The sequence below is a fragment of the Neovison vison genome, chromosome 1 (genome assembly GCF_020171115.1).
Source record: "Neovison vison isolate M4711 chromosome 1, ASM_NN_V1, whole genome shotgun sequence".
Taxonomy (NCBI): domain Eukaryota; kingdom Metazoa; phylum Chordata; class Mammalia; order Carnivora; family Mustelidae; genus Neogale; species Neogale vison.
Genome location: NC_058091.1, coordinates 59577546 through 59605483, shown reverse-complemented (window position 1 = coordinate 59605483; position 27938 = coordinate 59577546). Strand labels below are relative to the sequence as shown.

Sequence of the window (27938 nt, the reverse complement as noted above, 5' to 3'; positions counted from 1 at the left end):
GTTTGTTAGGAGGTTTTCAATTATTGATTCAATCTCCTTACTAATAATAATCAGTCTGTTCAGATTTTCTATTTCATCATGATTCAGTCTTGGTGTGTTGTATGCTCCTAGGAATTAATTCATTTCTTCTAGGTTGTCCAATTTGTTGGCATGTAACCATTCAGAGGAGTCTCTTATAATTGTTTTTCTGTGGTATTAGTTGCAACATATTCTCTTTCATTTGTGATTTCATTTAATTGAGTCCTCTCTTTTTCATTTGGTGAGTGTAGCTAAAGTCTTGTCAATTTTGTTTATCTTTTCAAACAAACAGCTTTGCTGATCCTTTCCATTGTTTTTTTAACATCTATTTCATTTATTTCTGCTCTAGTATTTGTTATTTACTTCCTTCTTCTAACTTCGGGCTTTATTTGTTCTCTTCTAGTTCCTTGTGTAAATTTAAGTTGTTTATTTGAGACTTTTCTTGTTTCTTGAGGTAGGCATTTAACACTATGAACTTCCCTCTTAGAATTGCTTTTGCTCCAACCAAAAAAAATTGATATATTTCCATTTATTGTCTCAAGGTATTATTTTTAATTATCTTTTGAATTTTACTTTGTGCAGTAACATGTTGTCTAATCTCCACATATCTGTAAATTTTCCAGTTTTCTTCATGTAATTTTTACTTTCATACCACTGTGGTCAGAAAAGCTGCTTAATATGATTTCAATCCTCCTAAGTTTATTGAGACTTGTTTTGCTGCCTTACCTATGATCTATCCTGGAATATGTTCCATATGCACTTGAGAAGAAGGCATATCCTGTTGCTTTTGGATGGAATATTCTGTATTTATCTGTTAAGTCCATCTGGTATAACATGTCATTTAAGGCCAATGTTTCCTTATGGATTTTACAGTTTATTTATAAAAGCTTGTAAGTAAACTTTTCAAAAGTACTTCTATAGTAGGAAAGTGAGTTTCATCATTTAAAGTTATTCTGTCACTTGTAAAGACATAGTAGTTCAATCTTTCTATAAGCGCAGCAAATACATCCCTTCATATTCATTTCATCTCCAAAGAGATGGAGTGCCATCTTGTAAGTGCCATCTTCTAAGAATTTAGTGCCATTTTGGATAACTGCTAAATAAAGCAACAAAGTTACAGCTAAAAAGAAGGTCACAAACAGAAGAATAATGTCCTTTCCCATCATTTTCTGCTATTATTTATCACTAAGTTATCTGGGTATCTCCCAAATCCTGGCTTCCAAAGGTCAGGGCACTCAGAGCTAGCCTTTGACCATTGGTTCACAGCTTTACAAGTGGTGTTTCCTTCTTGCACCACCCAGATGACACCTTTGTGTTAGGATTACCACCCCCAATAAACTAAGACAGCCCCCCCCCCATGACCCACACCAGAAGGAAAGCTCCTTAGGCTTATCCCCAACTACCAAGAAACAAATTCCTAAATACATCTTAAACTTTAAGGATTTAGGAGCTGAAAAAAAAAAAAAAAAAAGAATTTAGGAGCTGAATAATTATTTAAAATAACAGAAGAATAATTTCCCTTAGAAAAATAAAAGAAAGCTACCACTACAGGGAGAAAAAAAATTAATCAGATGTATTCATCTTCATTAAAGTAATAATTAATCCGTCTTTTTTCAGTAATTCATTCATCTCTTCACCCATATACCCAACAAATGTATAATGAACTTCAGCAAGGAAGAAGGCTGCATTCGTGATAAAAGGTGCCTGGGGTTTGGTTTTGTTTTGTTTTGTTTTTTTTGTTTTGTTTTCAATTTATTTATTTTCAGAAAAACATTATTCATTATTTTTTCACCACACCCAGTGCTCCATGCAAGCCGTGCCCTCTATAATACCCACTACCTGGTGCCTGGGGTTTTAATGCAGCTACCTTTTAAACTCAAGAACCAAGACACACTAGCAGTGTAACCTTAAACAAGCTAGTTAACCTCTCTATTCTTCAGTTTTTTCATCTATAAATGAGGCTAACAGACCTGACTCTTAAGAAGATAAAGATTTAAAGATGTAAGATAATAAGATACAAGAATTAAATTAATTAACACAGTACGGTGCCTAGAAAAGTGCCTAGCACTATAATATCATACAATACGAAAAGATAGAATAAATTTTAAATTATCACTATGAACTAAAAATTTTATTGGATTCTAAAGTTACAATGATAAGTAAGGCTCTACTGCACTCTCTCTACTGAAGATTACATCTAGTGGGGGCATGAACTAATTTCAGACCAGTGGTTTACCCTAATCTGAAAGCATAAAAAAAGGAAAGGACAACAGGACTCTTTTGGTAAATCATGGATTTAATCACCTTTTAGGCAAAAGCTTTTGTGTCTAATTTAAATGTCTTCCCTACACTTACCAATAGGAAGACCTTCAATAGTCTTTCATTCATACTTAAAAGCAAATGACAGACAAAATAAATGCCAGCCATCTCCTAATTCTTAAATCATTATTCAATCCTTATCTTACTTTAACTCTCCAAAGGCCTTGGTAGGGGCACTCTTTCCTTCTTTGGAGAAACTCTTGGCTTCTAAGGCATGACTTTCTTGGTTGCCCTTCTACCTCTGTGGTCTACATCTTCATTGTCTGGCCTCAGTTTATATTTCTACCTTGTCAGACGTGATCTCCCAGTTGTTCCTTATTCATCAATCATATTCAACATTTAGAATTCCCCCAGACATTCCCAGGCATTCTCAAACCTCACCAAGCCTGTTCTGGATACCTACTGAGCTTTGGAAGGGCAGCTGAGGGAACATTCCATTTCACCCACCCCCAAGATGGCCTAGAGCTCCTTCTAGCCTTTTTATCACCCTCTACTTCCTTCTACTTTTACACTTAATCCACAAGGTCCTAGTATTTGGATTACAAATCAGCTCCTTCATTAGACCATGAAGTCTTTGGAGAATAACAATGTAAGCTTTCACCTATTACTTGAAAACGTCTAGGTAACATAAATAAATAAGGAGGCTTCTTAAAATTACCTCCTTACCTAGCATATATTGAGTGCTTACTGTAGACCAAGTAAGTACTTTATATATTTTAATTCACTTAAACCTCACAACTATCTTTGAGGTCTGTTTTAGGAAACATCCCTACTGTAAAAGTGAGGAAAATGGAGGCTAAGAGGAATTATGTAACTTGCCCAAAGTCACACAATGAAAAAGCAGTGAAGGCAACATTTATACCCAGGTAGCCCCACTCTGAAACCCACACTCTCCATCATGCCCTAAATGACTCTTCCCAGCCATAAATTTGATTAAGCAACAGAACTGGCTCTCAACAAGAATTATGAAATGTGCATCTTTGGACCACCTTAAGTAAAGATTTTTTTTTAAGATTTTATTTATTTATTTGACAGTCAGAGATCACAAGTAGGCAGAGAGGCAGGAGAAAGTGAGAGAGAGAGAGAGAGAGAAGCAGGCTCCTTGCTGAGCAGAGAGCACGATTCGGAGCTCGATCCCAGGACCCCAGGATCATGACCTGAGCCAAAGGCAGAGGCTTTAACCCACTGAGTCACCCAAGCACCCCTTAAGTAAAGATTTTTAAAAGACTAGCTTGACTCTGGAGGCAAAGGAAAGACCAGATGACCACAGCAAACTCCTTCCACCACTGTATACTCTCTCCTATTATCTTATATACTCATTCGTATTCTCCGGAAGACAAACATGTTCTAATATAAATCCTGCCAAATATCTAGTCCATTATTATCAATAACTCAATAGTGAATAATTACATCTCTGGTAATAGGAAGAAATACTTAATAGTTAAATATATAAAAGTTAAGTTAAATAAACGTGAACCAAAATATAACTGAGAATATAAAGAAGAGAGTCGATGCACTTATTACAATTTCCCATTAAGTTAGCTTCAAGCTTTGATGTTCTATCAGCATTTTTACTTAGCCCAACCCAAGAAAAAGGTTATACTGAACACCTTAGAGTGTTCTGAAGGCCGTTCACATTCAGTTCCAAATAATACTGTAGCTGAAATACTTTATTAGATGGAATCCAAACAGTCTGTGTCTCATTTTATTTCACCTCAGAGAGACGGGAAACTAAGGCTCACAGTCAAACCAATGTTTTCTGGAGTTAAGTCTAAATCTGTAACTTCTATAGTCAAGTCCCTCATGTTGTCACAAATGTTCACAAAGCACCAAGATCAACTATAATTTGTAGATCCCAGTGCAAACCAAAATGCAGAGACCCTTGTTCAAAAATTGTGAATTTCAGGGGCCCCTAGGTGGCTCAGTCCATTAAGCGTCAGACTCTTGACTTCAGCTCAGGTCAGGTGATGTTCTCAAGGTCATGAGATTGAGCCCCATGTCAGGGTCTATGCCTAGCTTAGGATTCTTTCTCTCCCTCTTCCTCTGTCCCTCTCCCCCCCCATTTAATTTAAATTAAATTAAAATTTAAGAATTTCAAGACAGTGGCAACACAGTATTAAACCAAAATCAGGCCCTATAGGACACATGGGTCACATGCTCACCTAAGAAGCTGACCCTGTTGAGCCAGTAGACTTTATGCTGGGCACCCTCCCAGGCACCAGAAGTAAAGCCATGGCCTTTTAACCCACAGTCCCAATTTCCAGATAGGCTCAAATGCAGCATCAAAGTATGTGTTAGGTAATGAATGGTCAAATATGTTTAAGAGCTCAGGGGATCTTTGGATCTCAGTCTGCTCTTAAACCCTTGAATTAAGTGCTCACAAAAATGACTCAAATTCAAGTGGGCAACTCTTCAGCTTTGCTCAATGTCTTCTTTTGTAAACCAACAGGTCAGTAAGCTTTTTCAAAAATTACTCTCCTTAGACGGAAAAGGAGGGTTGCAAATAATTAGAATCACAAATAAAGTCCCAAGATGGTAATATTGCTGCTATCTATCATGATGCTTCTTTCAATATTTTTCATCTGACTACATGCATATTGTATACCTACTACATGTTTACATTCCATTGAAAAATCAAATAATGTCCCATGATCACTGAGTTTAAGTCACTTAACAAAAAGAGGATTCTGGAATATGAAGCAGCATCCAAAACACAAGAGATAGTGGTATTGTCTTACTTTCTTCATTCAGCACCTCTCCAGTGCTCCTGGTAGAGCACTGTTCTAGGCACTGGGCATTCAGTGGGGATGAGGCAAACTCTGCCCTAGCTTGTGTACCTCACTGGGAAAGACAGACAGTAGTAAACCAATTCTTTTTAAATGCTTTTTAAGATATTTCAAACTATGATTCCAAAATACAATGGAGGACTGCTTTTATTCTAGGATTTTCCTCCAAGAAACACAGCGTTCTTAGCTGAAAGGTAAAAAATATTCTTTTACCTACCCTCATCACATCAGAGCTGTAGTTTGGGTCACTATAAAGGCACAAAATTCTTCCGCAGCTTAAAAAGCAGAATATATCCCAAAAATGGATATATTTCTAACTCATATATGAATCAAATTACATATGTTTGGGTGACAATTACAGATGAGGTGTTGGGTTTGGCTTAATGTTAAGGAAATTCAGATTCTATGGACAGTCTATAAGAACTCCTCACACAATGACTTTCATAAAACACCATGCTAATCTCCTGGTTGTTATGGGATTTAGCTAATGTGCCTAAGGATGCTACTTAGTACATACAACAAGATGTTGCATAAAAAACTAAAGATTATTGTTAACACAGAGCTGGAGTAATTGATCCTTCAATTAATACCGCTAAATAAATACTTTCATAATACCAGTTCTATAAATGGCAAAGCTGGGTTTAAAAGCAGTTAAATCTTCATATAGAGCAAATAAATAAACATAGTGCAGGGGATACAACTATAAAGTGGCCACAAAGGATGAAACTAACATTAACAGTTTTCCTTGTCATATCAGATACACCCTCTGTATAATGTTACAATAGGGAGAGAGAAGGGAAAAGAAAATCATATTAAAAAAAAAAAAATGATCTCGCACTAGCACAGTGCCTTCCAGTTTTGTGAAACGTTTCCATTCACACCATCCCATTTTGCCTCTTGAATCAGTTTAACTATTCAGTGTACTATAATGGAGTCCGTTCCCTTTGGCATGGCTCCAAGGAGCCACAACCTCCCCTCTGTCCTAAACTTCTAACTTTATTTGCTCTAGTGGGCCACCGAGAATATCTGTATAAATATTTTTGTGCATTTCATAACCAAACAAGAGAGCTAAAATAACAACTTGAGTGAGGCTTGGATAGTAAAGAGAATCTTTGTGTTAAATTCTGTAAGGAAAAAGACATCTTAAAAAAAGATATAATTTTTAAATCTATAGCTCTTCTTCCAAATGTACTAAGTAATCTTTCACTTCCTTATTGCATAAATCAGCTGAAAGCATCCCAAGGGAAATGATAATGTAGTATATACACACTCGATGATCCCATGGGGACTTTATTAAAAAAAAAAAAAATTTAGACAACAGCTATAAAAGTTAAAAAATCAGTGATTAGCTTTATGACTCAGTTTAACTTCAACATGTACACAGTGTATATTCCAACGTGAAATGATTTTCTAGATTTACTAAGAACTACTAAGTGATATTTGAATCTATTAAATCTTTTCACTATCAAGTCTGTAATAGAAGAAACCTTAGCAGACCTCACTGTGAACTCTGGCATTTTGGCTGTGTGGCCAAAAGAACAATCTACCATTACAAAGCCTATTCATGAGTCAAGGAGAAAGTAATAACAATGAGGACTGCCCAGCTGATGCTACTCTTTTTTACCATGCTGGCAAGTATATGAAACAGGCAAGATCTATGTTACTAAATTACAGAATGTTAATACTAAATACCTATTCTAAAATGTAACCTGGAAGATCATTGGCACAAAGTAAAACACCTTTTATTTTAAAAAGCCTGGATTTATTTGCTTGGCTTCAATTTCATAAGCCTATCTATAGCAAAAAAATAAATAAAAACAAAAATGTAGGAAAACAGTAAAAATCTATAAGGGCAGTAAATTTAGGGCCATAGTACTGGGCTCAAATTCACAAAATCATCCGTATTTATTCACACAAGTTTCACTACCTTAACAACAAGGATTAAACTCACGAATACGGAGATCATGTTCTTGGAATGGTTCTGTCTTGAGCTGTGTAACAACAGCATGATGTTTGTGCTTTGCACTAAACGTTCTTCGCATCTTTGTCGCCACAACAAAGTATGAGGTGACAGTTAGAAGGAGGTTAAACAAAAGGTTTCCTGTCAGGGCTTTGTGAAAAGGAAGATTGTACATTCTACTGAGGCGATGGAAAGTCCGCTCTGGCCCTCTCTGGTCAGCATTATTCAGCACTATTCGATTCGATTTCGGGAGCTCGCTCGTATTTTTGGCCCACCTGACTGGGTGTTCCCTCTCTTATGCAAGTGATGTGGACTCCCCAGGGCCAGCGGTCACCCGACATTCGGTCTTTTCAGCACCGTGGAGTCCCCTGGCAGAATCAGCAAAGTGAGCCATTGCAAAGCCAAGTGCATCCTCCCCCTCGGGGTCCCTTTTCCCTGGCGCCCCTCCCCGCCCCCTCCTCCCCGACCCGGCGCAGGCGGCCCCGAAAGTAGGTCTCAGCGGGCGCGGCGGCCCGGCCGCCGGGAAAAAGGAGCCCCACTTTCTCCGGGCAGGAAGGGGGGAGGCCGAGAGCATTTCCTGTTGTGCAGCTGAACCGAGCGGAGACGTCATTGCATTCACACTCCCTCGGGTGTCAGCGGACCGGGGGCCAAAGTTCAGCCCCTTCCAGGGCGGGCCAGGCGCGGCGGGGGAGGGCCAGGCGGCCGGGGCTCCCCTGTCCTGGAAGGTCTCCCTGAGCCGGGTGCCCGCACTGCCCCGGCGTAGGGGCAGGGACACGGCGGAGCCACCCAGAGCAGCGCCCGCCTCCGCAGTGGGGGAGTCGCTTTTCCTCCCGAACCACACTAAGCCGGGCGACTCCAGCGCTGCGCGCGGGTCACGGCAAGCTGGCCTCCTCCCGCTCCTCGTCCATTCCCCCAGACTGCGCGGAAAGACGTATGTTTTCAGGTGCTTAGAGAAAGCACTTTTCTTGAATAAGTTTCTTAGCTTCATTTTCTGCGTAATTTCCCCAAAGGTGACTCTTTTTTTTTTTCCCCCTCACTGGGGTTATTTTTAAATAATAAAAAGGGAAGATGATTTCAGTGTTGTTGCTATGTTTTCTCCTTTTTCTATCTCTAAATTGCGGATTCCTGAAGTAACTGTGAAATAGAAAAGAGAACATTTCCATGCTGCATAGCTCCAGGGAGGCTAAGGGAAGCAAGTCTGTTTGGATGTTTCTAAAAAGCATATTCTGTTATGCTAATAAAAATTATATTCTGAAAAAAAAATAAAAAGCATATTCTGTATGTTTTCATTATTAAAACACCCACTACATACATATAAAGTCCTATCAGGGCCTTCATTTGCTATATATCAAATATTTAATATAAAAAAAATCAGAGTCTCTCACAAAGCTTTCAATCTTGTACTTTGCCACTTTAATAGCACACAAAACTTATGGCCAGAATGTTTTAAAATGGAAATTACCCATTCAGTAAAAATAATGGTGATTTTTATCGTTTCTTTTATCCTAAATTTCCAGCCTTCCGTTTAGTGTGAAAACATAAACCACATTCTAACAGGTGTAATTCTAGAGAAGCAGTAGCTTAAGGTTAATAAAGTTTAAAAGGAAGACCATAAGGCATCTTCTCATGCTGAATCAATGTTAACAAATGTTATACTGTGCCACCATCTCGAATATTTTAACTAACCGAAGTTTCACGTCAGGACATGGAAGTAAAATACTCACGGTCTACCAAGTGTAAATTATGGCTCTGGGTGATAATGATGTGTCTGCATGGATTCATCAGTTGTAACAACTGTACCACTCTGGTGCAAAGATTTCTATAGTAGAGGAGACTGTGGTTGGGGGTGTGGTGCAGAATGTAGGCTGATCTGGGAAATCTCTGTTCCACACAGTTTTGCTGTGAACCTAAAATTGCTCTTAAAAATGAACTCTATTTTTTAAAAACATGTTTAGACTAAGTGTCATGATGTTTAAAATGTGTACTGCATTGTAACCTATGGATTCCCAAGTAAATGAATCTAAGAATTACAAAGTCTATGCTTTCTGCTTTCACGAAGTTCTTTATCCAGGTCTACCTCTCCTTGATAAAGGAGTTACATTTTTAAAAGTTTACTGAACTTTTTAAATACACTTTAAGTGTACCTGAAAGACTTTGCAATTTAATAAATGTGAGTTGTTCTACCCAGTCATGTACTACCTAGGGGCAATATTAAAGGTTACCTTAGCTTCCACCTAATGTGATCCAAAGCCCCTTGTACTTCTTTTGTTGTCTTATTTCCAAACATTTCCATAACACAATGAAATACTGTATACATAATATCTTAAGCTTGCACAGCTTATTAGAGTTTACCATTTATTTCACATATAATCTTATCCCCATTTTATCAAGAAGTAGGCTCAAAGAACACAAGACTAGGATAAATGTATGGAACTCAGATGGGTCTTTTCAATTTTGTTGAAAAGGAACCACAAACCCTTCCCATTCCCATACTCCTAACTCCAAACTAAAACCACCCTTCTGTCCTCCATAGGCGGCTCTAGGCTAGCTTAGCTGCCAGTGCCTACTCATGAATGCTGGGGAAGGGGCCACGAAATAATCACCACTGACCACTTTATTTACTTAGCTTGAATACAGTAACTTAAACATCTTCCCTGAGCTTCCCAAACTGTACCAAAAGACTCTTTATTGTAAAACTGAGTCCAGTGTGTCTAATCCTAGAACATACCATGGTAGTTGTCCATCTACAGGATGATCTCACAACATTTTTCCCTTGGCTTTTTTCCCTCTCATATCAATCATCTTTTTATTTATTGAATCTCTGCAGTGATGTTCATGGTTTCAATTAGAACATAATTTTACTTATTCCTTCCAATCACCTGCCCATGGTATAGAATTAACACTCCAAAACCTGCAAGTGACTGTTCAAATACTAAGTTCACTGAAGATTTTATTCCCAAGTTCATGCTCTCTAGGTCACACTTAAATTGCTGATGATGGCACTTGGAAAGAACAAGGAAGGGATGACTAAAAATTATCCTGTTTTATAATCCTAATTACAGAAGAAATGAAATCAGTATTGGGATGCCTGAGTGGTTCAGTGGGTTAAGCGTCTGCCTTGAAGCGTCAGGTCATGATCCCAAGGTCCTGGGATGGAATTCCACTGGCCTCCCTGCTCAGTGGAGAGCCTTCTCCTTCCTCTCCCTCTGCCTGCTGCTCCCTCTGTTGTGGGCTCTCTCTCTGTGTCAAATAAATAAATAAAAATATTTTTAAATAAATAAATAAGTAAGTGAAATCAGTATTACCATAAATTTAGTATTAACTGAGAATACAAAAGGTCAGTATGTTAGCATTAAATAAATCATGAAAAATACATACTTGAAGAAATAAATAATTGAAAATATAAACCATAATCATAAACTGTGAATTCTTCAGGTCCTGGTGCTATTTTCAAAAGCACCTCTTTTATATCAGGCAACTGTGAGGACAAAGGATATTTTATAAAGATAATGTATTTTATGCTTTCTCTTTAGAAACAAAATGCTCCAATTTTGTACTTTAAAGTACATTCTAAAACTGCACAGTTCCAACCTCAAAAAATATATCACCATTCCATTCAACAAAAAAATCAAGACTTGAGCTTTTTCAAGTCCATTCCTTTAAAACTCAGGATTTAACTCAGGATCGGTCTCATTTAGACCTTTAGTCACCGTATGAGAGTAATTGTGAATTGCTACCGTACTTATCTGGGTCTCTGTGTTTCTGAGATCCCAGTTCTCTACCCCAAGGGCCTCCCCATGTTCTTAGACTCCAGATTGTCTTTGACGTAACATGACTGGGAGAGGCTGACCCATCACACAAACTGGCACCTGTAAAAATATTCAGGACATACTAGGTTTTTATTCTTCTCTATAATATCCAGTATTGAGGATGATTCTTCTCAAATAAGCATTCGCCAATCATTTGTTGTTTTTCCAGAAAAGTGGCTCCCAAGAAATGCAATGACAAAATCATCAGGATGGTCTTCTTTCTCAGCTCCATGTCCTTTTTCCATTACATACTGTAGGGCTGCATTGTTCCTGGAGAGCCAGCACTTGCCCCAAGCAGAGCCCAGCTCAAAACTCAATATGGGAAGCAGAGTCAAAGAAGTATTACAGCTCACTGAGTGAACAGGAAGGGGAAGGTACAGAAATTAGGAGAGAACTACATTATGCACGCGCGCGCGCACACACACACACACACACACACACACAGGAATCAATAAACCTTTTGTGGAAAAGCTATCTGAGGACATGCTCCACAATCTTTGGTTCCAATAAGATCTCTTTCTACTTCCGTATTTCCAAGTCCCATGATTTTATTCCTCTTACAAGCTGCCTCCAAAGTTACAGCCTTCTCTTTATTAAATGACCCTCAGTGCAAATTATTCATGCCTTGATGCCTTCAAGACTGGACAACTTCACAAAAGACAGCACCTGTCACTAAGAAAGTACCACGACCCACAGGTGGTTCAAGAACTGCTCATTTCCTCTCCCAGACGATAACAAGTTGGGACCTCATCACCTCAGACTTATCAGGCTACAGGTAAAAGTCAGTATGTTCCTCAAAGGGAAAAGTTACATAGCACTTAAGTGTTTAAGAGCCTACCTCCTTTTTCAGCCTCCATTTATATTTAATATTTCAGAATAGGCCCTCAATAAAGTCTAAATAATAGTAAGTGCTCAGATGGCCTATAATCAAGTTTATTGAAACATCAGTGTTCCCACATGCGTTCAAGTGTAATTAAAATTTAATGAACTGCATAAATTACTGTATTACACTGCAGTATTTCTGTATTCTCTCCTAGTCCCTCACAGAGTCCTTTGTACTTCTCTGGAGACTAACAGTGTGACCAGAGCTAAATCTAAAATAAGTTACTTTCCACAGTGGTTAAAAGAAGAGTTCCAAAATCAAAGTGCCCACTCGGGAAATGGTACCTTTTGTTTTAGTAATATAAAATTATGTTACTCTTGTCTAATATATTGTCTAGGATATCACTTCTGTGTATAAGTCCCCTTGTTCTGTGAAATATATGCCCATCACCTTGTTTACCATTTATTTTGTGGATTAATAAGCAATCTGTGTAGACAAATTAAGAAAGGCATTTTCTCATAGACACTGAAGGCAGTCCAGATCTAAAGTAAAAAATTTTTCTAAATTTTTATTTAAATGCAACAAAACTCAATGCATACCCCCAGGTCCTATACAGGTAATAGTCTTACAAGTCATGCACCTGCAGAGAAGTACTTCCCAATATTCTATATCTCCACTTTTTATTAATAGAAAATATAAATCAAAGAAAAGATTAATTTACTTCATACTAAAATGGCAACCATTTGAGCTGAGCGTAGTGTCAGTGTGCCATGTCATTTATACCACCAAAGAGTAGGAAGTAGAAAAGGTATGAGTAACTGGCCCACGTGTGACTGTTAATAAAATGTCCACCAGTAATACATTTACTTTACTTACGATTAAAGCCATTATCCTGAAGACTGCTGAGCTTCTAGTTCAAAGAAAACGATATGATAATTCAAAACCAGTGTGTCTCATGCAAAATGCACATGAAATAGAATTTTCTCTATAAAAAATTTTTACATATCTTTTATCTATTTCATTTAACTGTATTTGTAAAGTTATGAAACTGCCAAAAACAGGGGCCAAACTCTCCCTGTGTTGCACTGTGTACCTCCACTATTACTTATCACATTAAGTACAAACTCTTTAAGCTGGAATAAAGTCCTTAGACAATGTATCCCAAGCATTTTAACTTTTTCACCAACACTCACTTAATATGCATTTTATGCTGTCCTCAAATCAGATGCTTCTGTGAGAATACTCATTTTTTTTTTTAAGATTTTATTTATTCATTTGACAGACAAAGATCACAGGTAGGCAGAGAGAGGCAGAGAGAGGGGAAGGGAAGCAGGCTCCCTGCCTAGCAGAGAGCCCGATGTGGAGCTCAATCCCAGGACCCTGGGATCATGACCTGAGCCGAAGGCAGAGGCTTTAACCCACTGAGCCACCCAGGTGCCCCATGAATACTCTTGACACTTTCCCACATTGATGCCTATCAGAGTCAAGACCTATCTAAAGCACCCCGTTCTCCCATAAAACATTCCCAGAACTCCTCAGCCAGAGACGATTTTCACCCTTAATAGTTCCCCTATGCCTCTCTTGTGGTACTTCACCTGCTTCTTTTAATTACAGCTTCCTTTGCACAGTGCTTTTTCCCTGCTCAGTACAGTAGATCACAAAAGTCCTGACGATAAGAATAGTGAAACACTCCTCTTTATATTTTATATTCCCATATATCGCACACGTTCCAGAATGCCAGTAACTTTATTTGTGAAAATAGATTTGTGTTACATTATTACACAGCCCTCTGTTCCCGCTATAAAAGTCTCAGCAAGCATGTTTAGGCCTTTCCTGTAAAATACTTCTGCCCCATTGGTAAGAGGCTACATCCAGAAAAGTAACTGGCGATAAGCAATTTACTTTTGAGGATTCATGACAAATAAGAGCCTACAGTACATTTCAGACATGAGCAGCTTGATCCCTGAAGAAATTAATAAAATAAAAATGAAACAACCTAATAAGAGGTCTAGTTGAAGGAACTAGGAATATTTAGCCTGGAGGAAAGAACACTTAAGATGAACATAATCTCTACCTTTAAATAATTGTAGGAACGTCATGCAAGTCAATGAGAAAACTTGGCTACTACAGAGGGCCAAAACCTGCTCATCAGCGGCAGTGTCCAGGAGTGCAATCTGCCTCCCAAAGCAAAGAAGAGGTGTGTTAAGTAGAGACCGAATGCACACAGTCCTTGGCGATTCATACAGAGTAATTTCTCCTCACTCCCTCGGGGATGAAATGATGCCTCCACTGGTTTTATCTAATCCTGACATTCTATGAAAAGCCTTAACGTTGCAAAGTCAGACCATTTACATCATCCGAAAAATCAATAAGTCAGATCCTACACCCGTGCAAATTAACAATCGTAATTTAAATCAGATACTTTAAGAGATGCCCTAAATAAGGTGTCACATGCAGAATTATGATCTGATGGGGCACCTGGGTGGCTCAGTGGGTTAAAGCCTCTGCCTTCGGCTCAGGTCAGGATCCCAGGACCGTGGGATGGAGCCCTGAATCAGGCTTTCTGCTCAGCAGGGGGCCTGCTTCCCCTCTCTCTCTGCCTGCCTCTCTGCCTACTTGTGATCTGTCTGTCAAATAAATAAATAAAATCTTAAAAAAAAAGAAAGAAAGAAAGAAAGAAAGAATTACGGTCTGAACTGATACTGAAGATGCCGCCCACTCAAAACCAAAATCCGACCCTCCTGGAAAAAGGCCTCTGGGAAAGCTTACCCTGAATAAGGAAGGAGGGCACCTGCATCTTCCAAAGACCCTCAAAATTCCATTTCTACACCGCTCTCCTTCTGCCTGCCTCATATTCTTAGTAATACCCTGCATGTCAAACAAGAAAACAGTAGTTTGATTTACACAACTGTGCAGCATATTGTCAAAAAGTCTTATGAAATTCAAACCAAAACCTGTTGCTGTCAAGGAGATCACAAATGTTAGATATACTGTTAGACACTGTTTGCTTTTACAGCTATGGGGAGGGTTAATACACCCACAGCAGGCTTCACAGCCAGGGCCATTTTGTTATTAATTTCAAAGTGTCCTCTGTTTCCTTCTTGTTCCCATCCCACACAACCCACAAGGATATAGGAAAAGAAAGATAAATTATCAGGACAATTTCCTCACAATATAAATTCCTGGTATTAGCTACAATGTGAAATTTTCCTAAATCAGCTGTTGATGCCCTATAACCACTTTTGGACACCATTAGATTTAACATTAGTAAACTCTCATAAAAGATCACCAAAATCAACTGATGACAGAACAAATTTGGAGTCTATTTAAAAAATCTAATCTCCACGCTAATGTCCAATTTATTTGTTATATTTTATACTGTCAGGTGATTTATTTTAAAAAGTCATTTTGAATATTCTCAGCCACTTGGCCCATTTTTAAAAGCTACACTTGATTAAATTTGGGCACCAAGTTCATCACAAATACTAACTAACTGAGGCCATCGGACCAAGCAAATAGATCACAAATTCAAAAACAAATGTCTTTGGATTCCTTCCTTCTGCTTGAATAGGGGTATAACTATCCTGAAATTTCGCTACACATGTGCATTAATGACCGACACAAAATTTAAATGCACTGGGGATATCACAACAATCCACGGAGCTGCTAACCATTATCTTTCTGAAAACAATTGCATATGCCTATAATAAATTGCATCAATAGCAGTCAATTATCTCAAGAACACTCTACTAACCCTTGTCACAAATGTATTGCTGTGTATCAGATTTTTTTCAACAACTGAATTATTCTCAAAATTTAGTGTTGCTTCACATCCTAAAAATAGCCACTCCAATTCTCTTGTGTTACCCTGCTCAGCTCCCAGGAGGTAGGGCAGTGCTATAAACAATGCTTCATTTTTACAGACGAAGAAACAATGAAATATAACAGAAGTACAGCCACTTTGCCTGAATCATTTTGGAAAATCAATAATGAGGCCAGCAATGAACTAGTGGGGTCAGGATTTACCAGCAGCCATTCGGTCGTCCTCTGCGGACTGGGTTTAGGCTCTAATGAGCACATCCTGACAACAAGGACACAAAGATGTTCGAAATTCTCATTTTACCCAAAAAGCTTGTATTTCTCCAAGCATAAACTTTTGATACATGACAAATAAACAGAGTAACATGAAAATAAATTCAATATTTATAACCCTGGGTTTTTCCCTTGCTTAGAGAAATGGGGATTATTCAAAATGTAAGCATCAGGAAAAGAAAGAAAAATAAAGTTTGATAATTATTCCATGGATAATTAGAAGCTGAACTTCCCATGACTTGTCCACAAAGTGTTGGGGCCAGCCATCAGGACTGTCTCATGGGGCCCTGCTGGGTTGCAAAGACAGAGTTCATCACTTCAAATGAGAGGAAAAGATTCAGCCCCAGCTTTCCCTCCTGCATTTTTCTTTGCTTCCAAGGCCAAGATCTCTAATGGAGTAAAGGAATACATTCTCTTTTTATGCCAAATTTATCCAAGCAGACCTACCAAGAAACAACTTTTCCTTAAACCCCACATGTGTAAGCAGTAACTACTTTCATATAGCGTTTCATTCAGATCACCCTAAACAAAATATGGCCAAAGAAAACTATCTCACAAGGAAGAATTCCAGTCAACTATAAACTTCCCTATCCAATTGTAGGAAAAAACTACCTTAAAATGGCTCTAAATGGGCAGTTGCTGTAAAATCAAATGGGAAGTTGCAGAGCCCAAGGAAACCCTGACCAAGGCTGTAAGAAGTGTGAGGCTGGGTATATAGGGAAGACAGCAGTCTCCCAGAGGACTTCCTGGTAAACTAAAGAAACACTGGGAGCAAAGATTGGCCAGGACTTCATCCATCATCTGATTCTGATGACCCCTCCTGCCATTTTACAGTGAGTCCAATGTCTTTTCTTAACACTTCAAGTATAAGTTTCTTGAGAATTATGACTTCAACATTTACCAAATACCTCCTGCCTGCCTATTCTCTACCATGAGCTGTGTTTTTACCACATTTTTGTGAAAGCATAAACCACTCTAATCTGCTAGAAATTTGATCACAAAAATTATTGGGAAAAAAATGAAAAATTTCATTTAAATAAGACGAAAAATATACAAGCCAAATAGAAGTTGTGGTAATATCTCCACCTTAACAAGCTTATACATGCATTTTACAATAGAATGTGTCATTTAAAAACCATTTTCTTTTCTTCCTTATGAAAAAATACTCAGAATTTGATTCGACAGGGTAGGAAAGGCCATCATGCTAAACTGTAAAGAGGAATTAAAAAAAAAAAAAACGGTATTATAATATTTAGTTATGCAAAAAAGTACCTCTTCAAAAACTATGTTACTCTGAAAAATACAGATAACAGATACAGGTCTAATAAATGGGCTTTTTGCATTAATGATTTATTTATTAAATCTTTCAATGTTTCATTAACTGTTATTTGGGTTGAAAAATGCAATATGAAAGTAGATATTTCTAAAAACCCTGGGAAGTAGCAAAATGAACTACATTTGCCCCCAAAAGTTTCTAAAGCAGTCCATTGGAATGTAAACACTATGAGGACAGGGGATTTTTAAAAACTCTTTTATTCACTGGTGAATCCCCAGCATCTCAAACAGCACCTTTCCCAGGGCAGGTAGGTGCAGAATAAATCTCTGCTGAATTACTAAATGTTTGTTTAAAAGTCCAGCCCCAGAAACAAATCCACTTGTGCCCCCTACACAAGCCCAAGGCCCCAGCAGTAAACACTGGTTCCCCAGCTCTTCCGATGTACGATGTACAGGGAAGTTCAAGTTGGGTAATTCACGCCTCAAGGGCTATTTTTAGACCAAAAACTCCAGAAGGATGATCCACGAAGAACCAGAGAATTTCGTTCACTTCACTAGCGTAGCTCAATGAGAAATACCCCTATTTCCACTTGTCAACGGTCGAAATACACAGGCATCCTGACATTGTTTCTTAAAGCATTTCAATCAGGAGTTTAATAGACCATTTGAAAATATGTGATAGTTTACTGTCACAACAATTTCATTTCTCCTGTGTTTCCCACCCCCTGCATTTGGGTCTAATCCCTTCTTCATAATAATCATAGTTACCAGGCATTTAACGTTTACTTTGTGCTCAGTGACAGGTACGCACATTCTCATAAAAATTTCACAATGACCCTTATACAGATATTATCATCCTCATTTTGTAACCTCTGTGAGGTTAAGTGACCTTCCGAAATTCCCCGGAGCTTGTGAGGGAGCTGGAATTCACCCTGTTCTGTCTGACTTAAAATCCAGGCTCTTAGCCCCGAGGCTAACTCCTTCACATAGTGTCTATCCCACTGGTGGATATGCCTAAACTACTAGGGTTAAACACTGTGCTAAGTGAGCAAAACGGTTGGCAATTTAATTTTTTAACCTCTGCAGTAATTTCAGCGTCTAACAGTTGCTTATGCCGCTGCATGAAATGGTGCAACGACCAAATGTTTTTGGAGCCAAATGGCCCTGAGTTCAAATCCTGCTTCATTACAGACTATGACAGTGTCCCTGCAAAAATTAGTTCACCTTTTGTTCTGAGTGTCGATCTCCTCAAGTGTGACCATGAAGGTAGTAACACCAACCCTCTGACAGTTGTCACTGGAGAGTGCCTGGTGTGCAGCCTGGCACAGAGTAAGTGCTCTTACAGCCTAAATACCCTTCCTTCTAACGGATTTGCTAAATTGGCACTGTGCTGATTTTATGAAAGTGTTTAGTTCATCCTTGTAATACCATAATTACAGAATATAATGACACTGCGTTCTCTAGAACTACAAAGTAGAATTTATAAACTGATAGAATATGAGTTGGAAGAGGCTTTAGAAGCCCATCTGTTCCAATCCTTTCATTTCCAAATGAAGTCCAGAGAGTTTAAAGGACTTGCTTCCAAGTTTTTACAGAGAGCTAATTGCAAAGACAGTACTAGACCTTACGTCCCTCCACCTCCGCTTCCACTATACCCCCAGTTTTTGCCTCACATTACACAGGCATGGCAACACATGTAATTTTCAGACAATTAAGCAGTATAAAATAACCTCAGTTTAATTGCATCCAATTAACAAGCCAAATTAGTGTTTCATATGTACACTATTAAACTAGTTGTCTGGCTTCCAAAAGAAATAAAACACTGTTGCAAATGAATCTAGCATTTTAGTGAACAAAGCTACTTACAATTTAAATTACCTTTCCTATAATCTTCTTTATATGGAATTAGACCCAATCTCCATTTTAAAAGAAAGTCTTGCTGCAACTATCAGGATGACAATTCATGCTTATATTTGAAGTATCAAAATTTTCTTTCTCACTGAATACACACAATTTGCTAAGATTAGTATACATGTGTTGTACGTGCACGTGCACGCCTATACACATATGCATGCCGACAGATCCCCAAGCAAGTATAAATAAGGGTGTGTCTATATTTTCCCACTGCCTAGTTTCAAAAGTCCCACCTTTTTGTTGGCCTTCCGAAATCAAGTCAATCTGTCACAGTGCAAATGGTAAGAGCTTCACTGATCTCCTGCTTTCCTTTTCAGAGAAAATGAAACCACCAAATAAATCTTTGTCAGAAAAGCACTGCCTTTCAAATACACTGCACTACACTATCAGTCCAGTACTGTCATGATTTAGGTACAATTGGGTATCAATGAGAAAGCACTATTCTAATGAACCCCAAAATGAATCATCTATCTATTCCTTAAATATTTACACCTGAAAACATAAATGTCTTATAATTTTAAGTGTAACCATTTTTTTAAGTTAGTGCCTGGTAGTCAACTTTCACTATTAATATTTATGAATACTGTTCAGAGTAAAAAGTTTTATAGTAGCTTAAAATAATAGTGTAGTCCTTTGTTCTTAAGATGTAGCTCAAACTAACAACTTGCCCTACATATCTGTCCATGTTTATCAAAACATTTAAATCATTTTTGTTAATTATTAAAATGTCTATGAATAAGATAAAATAATTCTCCTTGTCATGCAGTAGTGTCAAACTTCCTTACTTCTTTTTGGGGCATTATACCAATTTAATGGTCTCCTTGCCACCAAGGTATCCAGTCCATAAATTCTTATAATCTTTCTGAACACATACACATTATAGCATCACTCCTCTGCTCAAAAAACCTAAGTGAAGTCCCACTTTCTCAGGAGGGCTGTATGCCTCAACTGATCTGGAGCCAATGTACCTTTCCAGGTTCACATACCCCTCCTCTCCCTTGGCACAACTACGTGGTGGTGGGACATAGATTAAATTCACTGTGCCCCACCCTTCCCTCTCAGGAGAATTGACTGACATTCACTTCAACCTTCAATGCCACCAATCAAAACTTCTTTCCATAAAGACCCTCTAATCTTTCCAGTCGGAAAAAAAAATACCTCCATTTATTCTCTACTTCCACTGGTAAGTTTTAAGAAAGTTTATTTAACAAGCCATATGTCTTCTCTAGATCGTAAGAAGTTCTTAAGCCAGGGATCATCATCTTCTTACCTCTCAATCCTCATTCTGACCCCCAAGTCTGAATCCAGAGCCCAAGTTTGAGACTTCTCCTACAGATACTGACCCTTTTTGCCACCTAAATGGAATTTTCGACATTATATAAATCTTAAAACACGGAGCAAATTAATTAAGTTACAATAGTTGACAAAAGGGAGTATGAGTCCAAGATTATACAAAGAAATTTTATTTTCTACTCTTTTTCCCCCCCTACTCTTTTGTGTTTCACCGACCCTTAATCATACAGAATGTAAAAAATAAGATCTACATTTGTCCAAAGGTCCCGGTATCTGCAGTCGTGTAGACAAATTATCTAAATTATCTGGGGAACCGGATGTTTCACTAGCTGTTTAGAAACATATAGATCCAGCTTGTGCAGGGCTCTAAAGATTAATTGGTTCTTCAAACAGCGACCTTGTAAAGACTTCGGAATTAGTAGTTATTCATTAATTGAATCAATGATGTTGACCAATTTAGTTAACTTGAGCCTCAAATAAGTATTTTTCAGTTTAAATTATTTATTATTTCTAAAAATTATCTGCAAATAACAATAGCTAACCTCCAACTAAACCCCTCAAAGTGAAGTCAGTGCATGGAATCATAACAAACCTCCAGGGATTAAGAAACATTGGTGTCAAAGTATTGGGAAGAGGATTCCTGCTATAGATAGGCCTCCTCCAACTTCTAGGCCCTGCCCCCACCCAAACTCCCTCTCCAATGATCAATCTCTAACATAGCCCAATCATATGTCTTGATTCTCCAAGGACAGTGTCCCCATTTATACCAGGCTAGATAATAATCACTCATGGGGTCCTAACCACATGGTCTGGCTACATCTTGCCCTATCTCTTGTTATGGTGCCCTCCAGCCACACTGGCTCGCTTTCAGCTCCCCAAAACACTATATATCCCCCAATCTCAAGGCATTTCCATTATTCCCTCTTTGTACAATACTCTTCTTCTCCCCATCCACTCTTTCCACTTGACCATAACTTATGCTTCCATCTCAGCTCAAATATCACCTCCTCAGACAGGAGTGATATACCCTTTATGGTATATTCCTCCATGTTTCATCCATAGCATTCATACTGTGGCTTTACTTATCTGTCGACTCCACTGATTAGAGGCTCTTTTTCTGGTCTAAATCATCATTATATGCTTGGCGCCTAGCACAAGGCCTGATCCATAGTGAAACTTGTTGAATGCATGGATGAATAACTTAATTTGATAAATGATGACTGGGTCACCTGTCATAGTACTCTGAAGAAATGGCTAAGACATGTGAATGATGTGAATGTGAATGACAAGTCAAAATCGCTATCACCTCTTGACCCAGAAGTGATGGGTCAAACCCTACCTGCTCTCTGCCCAGAACTGTCTTCAGGCATACAAACATCATTTTCATCTCTACTCTCCAAAGCACTTTCTTCAAATATGTCTACCTAGTCAGACTCCAAATTTTAAGTGGATAGGAAATCCAAAGGTATGGACACTTGTAGAACAGATCAAATGCCATACTTACTACCTCAACTGACACATAATATATGTTAAGAGTAGCATGTATTTGGCTCAAAAAAAAAAAATAGTGATACAAATTATCAAACAGTTCTGATTCCACTCCAAATTCAGTCTTGAGGATGTCGATCTTAATGCTATCAGCCATGGGTCCACATCAGAGAATCCAAAGATTGCACAGACCAAGTGGGCTATGTTTCCTCTTTTTCAGGGAGACTAGCTGGGTCACAATCAGAGATAAAGTGCTCAAATATTTTTCCAAGTTACTTAGAGCCATCTCATGGCTATAAATACTGATTTACAACTTTTTTGTTAGCATTGCCATAAATAGCATATAGAATGCAATGCTTTTTTTTTAATTGTGATCAAATACCAAGAACCAATAAAAAATTATTTTATTTGTACAATTTCCTTCAAATAAGCACAATCTTATTTTCATAAAGATTTCCCATTTTCTCTCAATCTTCTGTGTTCATCCACAGCTTCCAGCATTGAGAAGCCTCACTAGAACATTCACTGAAGTTTTACTCAAGATTAATGAAGGCTTTGCCTATGTGGTTATAGGAAACCCATACATGCTGATAGTGTGAGGTATCTTATAAAGCCTGACGTCCACCCAGTTGAGATGATAAACTTCCTCGGTTCCTTTTTATAATATCACTTCAAAAGGTGCAATCCTTACATACCATGTTTCAGCCAAAATATGGATTCATGATGCGTTCATATATAAATTCCTTAACTAGAAGCATAGCATTGGAATTTCTAGGTGGAGGTTTGAATTGTGAACGATTTCTCCACTTACAAGATTGATGCACAGACCAATAATAGAGTCCTGTTTAGGCTGAACAGGAACCAAAATTTGAAAACAGTGTTTGTTTTTTAACAGACTTAGGTGAGTAGCAACCTGTTTGATCCCAGACCACCCATCCAGTTGATGATCTTAACCACCTTTCCTTTATTATAATAGTTACTATATCAGGAATTAAATTATTCCACACCCTAATGGAGTACGCTTTTCACTCATGCCGAATAACATTTTCTATAGGTCTTTAAAACTACTTTTGCTATGTTGAAGCTTTCAGCTAATTATTGATAACTAAAAAAATCTACACCAACACAAATAGACTATTATTTGTTATTGTTGTTGTTGAAGTAAGCAAGCCCTGCTTTAAAAATCAAAATAGGCAAATTCTTTAAAAAAAATTTTTTTTTCATTTTAAATTCAATCAGCACAAAAAATTCAACCTGGTTTCCTAAAATAGTGACAAAGTGCCAAAAGCTCAAGCAGACACATGTATCATTATTCCACAAGGAACGCCTGCATACATGTTGTCTCTGTTTTGTTTTCATGGTAACAAGAACGTTTGAAAACACATCTCATGTAAAAGGAACCTAATCAATCAAAAGATTCCGCTGGCTAATCTTTCAATGTAGTCAAATAATATGATTTCATTCTGTGATAACACACATATTGTAAATCCATTTTCACATCTCATGTTTAATAGAAATATAAAAATGTTTTATCTACTTTAATAGTATTTTTCCAAAGACCTCCACAGGGACCTAACAAGTTAAAATTCACATCTATAGTATCATTAATATGCTACCACATCTATAGTATCATTAATATGCTACCACTCCCAAAATTGCCCCCAGATCAATTTCACATCAATTTAATCATAAGCACTCTTACATAAAAAGCAGTCTCTAAAAAAGCCAACCTCATAAAATACAGATACCATAACCTCATAAAATACAATTACCGTATCAAGAGATATAGATGCCAACAAACAAATTTTGTTTTATACCTGACCTATGTTCAAAGCAAGAAACTCAAGACAATTTTCAAAAGATTCACTATTGTCATATAACATTTCTCTGTACATAAGAAAGATACTGCACATTTCAAACCTAGTGGTCAAAAAGGATTATGACACTTGAAGCATACTATCATTAAGTGGATGTTGGTAAATCCCTTTCACCTCAAAATAAAATGCACCGTTCTTATCTGGTAACATGATTTCTTCGTGGTCCACAGAAATTTTGTCTAATAATGAAAGTGATAGCACACAGAAGGCATTTCTGTCCTGTTAACCATTTGGCCTATACCTTAAAAATCAAACCAAATCAATCACTTCTCAGCCTTTTGGCTAAGATCAAGTGTAAAAGCCAACCCAAATCTCCTCATTACACAATCTATTTGGTTAAAACCTTGTTTTGGCACTCTTACAAGGTGAAAAGCACAAGACATCTGCAAATACTAATACATATGTCATATACAGAAGATAAATGTAATATATATCTATATACATATATATGCAAATATTTAAAATAACTTGGTTTGCTCAAGGACAAATATCACCAAACATTACTATACTATACCACTGGAGGAAATGTTTCTAATAAAGTTAAATGGCCTTTTTCTAGGAGGACAGATCATTGCAAATTTAATTAAAATGGATCTTATTAATATTTCAAGTAATTTCTGGGCTTGATTATGCGCCACAAAAGAAACAACTGTACTGAAGAGAAAAATCAATAGCCCTTGACTAGAGCTCTGAGTATGCTAGAAAAACACAGTTCTCTTGTGAATTATCAAGGTCTAGCCTTTGGGGGTGGGAGAGAGTACCAATATTTATTTGGAGGTAAATTGGGTTATTTTTAAAATGGCAAAAAAGGAAGGAGAACAATCGGTTCAAATTTTCCATTATAATGAAAGTACCGGAAACAAGCCTTTTTATGTTCATTTTAGGCCTAAGAAACTGTGCAGAGAATAAGGCTTTTGCAATGTCAGTTGCACACACTGCTTCCTGTGAGAATTCTAAGCCATTACAGGTGTCCTAAGGCCTCCAGCGAAACCTATTATCAGGTTATTTCTCCGGTCCCCTCAAAGCCATCCCCACTGACCCCTACCCCACACATAGTGCTGAGCTCCTCTAAGTGTCTATTAAGGACCCTCTGTCTTCTCTGTACTCCCGAGGTTAAAGTACCCACTTTCCCTCGGCGAAGCCTGTAAAAGCTTTCCCATTAGAGAAGACTAGTTCCTGCAGTCCTTTTCAGTTAGATGCTTTCAAGTCAGAGATGAGAAGAGCCACTTGAAGAAAACCCTCTTTACCCTCCTCCTCCCTTTTTCCACTGGAAGCAACGTCCCTGAAGGACAACACCAAGGGACACTTCCTGACCTTCTATCCCCTCACCCAATTTGGGCTTGGAGGGTTGGGGTCGCATTTTCTCGTGTCCTCTGCTGCACTGGCAGTGTTATGTAAGAGGGACAGAACGCGAGAGGCACATGCGTATAAAGCGCACCAATCTGTGATAACAGCTGGGGTGGCAGAGCTGATCTGGAGTCTCCCCCACCAAATACGACAGACACCACACATACATCACCCCCACCCCCACCCCACCACCCTACCCCACCCCAAACACACACACACACAGAGCAGTGTTTTCCTGTCTCGCCCCTATCAACACCAGACGCACAGAATGGAAAGGCGGGGGGAGGGGTGAAGGGAGGTGAGAGCAGCAGCAGCACATCTGCTTTGATAGAGCCGCCGCGGCAGAGAGCCCCTCGTTAACCCCCTTCCTGTGGCTGCACCACGTCATGGAACATTCCCGGAACGGGCCAACGTTCCACCCACTTCAGGGAACAGACATAAAGGCGCAGACCCAGCTCCCTACAGTGCAGAGCCCAAACACACATGTCCCTTCCCGGTCCCCCGGCAGACGCACAGACAAACACGCATGCAAACCGCCCCCACCCGTCTCCACGCGCCCCCGGCCGGCCCGACGCGCCGGGAGCCGCTCTGCGGCCGGTGCACCCGCAAGGCGAGGGCGCCTCCGCCTGAACCTTCCATCGAGACAGTCCCCTCCTTCCTCGCTTCCTTCCTTCTCTCCTTCCTTCCTTCCTTCCCTTCCTCGCTCCGGAGGAGAAAGGAGTCACTGAAATGCCAACAGCTAGCGCCTTCGCCGAGCTCGCTCGGCCGCAGGCCGGCGGCCCGGCCCCCGCGCCGCCCGCCTGCCCCTGGCCCGCGCCGCGCGCCTGCGGCCCCCTCCCCCGCTACCTGACGATGGACCGGCGGCCGCGGCAGCCGCAGCGGTGGCCCGGCGGTGCGCGCCGGTGCACGTCCCTCATTAGTAACCAGGCACATTCCTGCCTCCAGCGCTCCCGCTCGGCCCCCTCCCCCCAGGACATTACGCAAAGCAGCCTCCCCTCATCTGCATAGATCCTCGGCCAGGGTATTCCCCGCATTTCCCGACGCGCCGGACCCCCCCTGGCGAGGTCTCTCCCATCCCCGCCCCCTCCGACCCTCACCCTGGGGAAACCAGGAAGGGGTCGGGGGCGCGCGCCGCGGGAGGTGACCGAACCCGGCGGAGGCGATTTCGGTATAAAGTGAAACAAGCTCCCGGTGCTAAAAAAGGCAGGAAAAACACGGCGCCTAGGCCACTTACCGAGCCGAGGAACCTAGATTCCCGCCGCTCTGCTCTCCCAAACGGTCGGTCCGCCCTCCACGCACCCCAAAGCTGCACCCAGCACCCCAAAGTCCAGACGTGTAGGAATATTGTTAACCAGCCAGGAGACCCTCCAAGTTGCTCCAGGCTCCGGGGAGCCTCAAGGTCCAAGACTGAACTTGGCAAAGACTTGTGCCACGGTCCCCGAAGATGTTTTTGTGGAGACCCTCCTCCGGCCGGGAGAGACTGCACTCGGCGGCGCCCCGCTCGCCTCCTCTCCACCCTCTCACCTCCAGCCCGCCTCCCGCCGGCTGCCCGCCTCCGGGCCGCGAGCCCCTCGAGCGGCTGTCAGCTCCCGGCCGCCGCCGGGTGACAGGGGCGGGAGGAGGGCGCGACGCGGCGGCCCGAGCCCGAGCGGGCAAGGGGGATCCTCGTAGCAGCGGCGGCCGCTCACCTGGAAAGTCACCGCTGAGAAGGAGGAGGAGGAGGACGGAGAGGAGAAGGAGGAAGAGGAGGGAGAGGAGGAGGAGGAGGAAACCCCCCTGGTGCCCTTGTTCTCGCTGCCGCGGCGGCCGCTCCTCGCCAAGGCTGAGCGTGTCTGGTGGGGGGTGTCTGGTAGCATTTCCTTAAGGACAGAGGGAGGGCGGGCGCGGAGGGAGGGAAGAGATCCCGACCGCCTGCCCAGGCTCCTCTTTCCTTTATTTATTTTTCTGACAGTATACGGAGATGGGCCCGGGGTAGGGGCCGCGGGGCTCGCGAGGGAGCGCGAGACCCGGGCCGCAAGCAGTCTGCGTGCGGGAGCCGCAGCGGCCGCCTCCCCTCCCGGGCTGTGGACGCACCGGGTTATTCCTGGCAGCGCCTCCCCGAACAGAAGTTACTAGGAGGAGTGCGCGGCGAGGGCGGGCGGGGGGAGAGGCGGAGGGAGGGAGGGAGGAAGAGGGAGAGACTCAGCCAGCGACGTCATCGGATCCCCCAGCGCGTCCCAGGGAGGGAGGTTGAACCAGAAAAACCAGTCTGGAGCCGGCGAGCGAGAAAGGATTGTGCGGCGCGCGGGGCGATGGGGGGAGGGAGGCGGCGGGGAGGGAAGGTCCCGGCCCCGTTGCGGCCGCTCGGGGCGGGAAGACCGCCGCCGACCTCGCGCTAGCGCTCGCGCTCGCTGGGATCGGGAAACTCCCCCGAGAGCCGGTCTCTACTTGTCATGCAAAAAAACTTGGGCGTCTCTAGGAGCCTGAGAATTTCCTTTAGGGACGTGGAAACCTCCCCCACCCCCACCCAACTTCCCCATTTCTCTATATAATTTAATCTTCCCAGTCTTGATGACAAACGGAATTATATAATAATTAGTACTGTCATTATGATTTTGTCCGTGTACCTCTTGCTCCCTTTCCTCTTTCTCGCACCCTCCTCTACTCACGATTATGTTAGGGTCCAAAAAAAAAAAAAAAAAAAATAAGACTAGCTCTGGCTGCATTTCTGGGGCTTTGCAAACCTTTTTACTAGCAGTTTCCGTGCCGCTGAGGAAGCACGAACTTTTCACGCGTTTGAAATGCCCCCATTGCCTTCCCTGGGGTCACTCACCAGGGTGCCCTGAGTGCACCCAGCTCCGGGCGAGCGGCCCGCCCTCGCGAGGGTGTTCAAATTGGCTTGGGCAGCGGCGCGGGGAACAGCTGCCGGTTTCCTGGTGGGCCGAGCTGGGACCCGGG

At 40.7% G+C, this 27938-nt stretch overlaps 1 protein-coding gene across 1 annotated transcript in view; it reads right to left on the bottom strand.

Moving 5' to 3' along the window:
* The window catches only part of HIVEP2 (HIVEP zinc finger 2), a 198869-nt gene extending 172614 nt beyond the window's left edge, over positions 1-26255 (bottom strand). Inside the window, exon 1 of the mRNA XM_044247626.1 lies at positions 26236-26255. The gene's annotated coding sequence lies outside the window, so the exon portion shown is untranslated. The remainder of the gene's footprint in view (positions 1-26235) is intronic.
* Positions 26256-27938: the final 1683 nt, after the last annotated feature.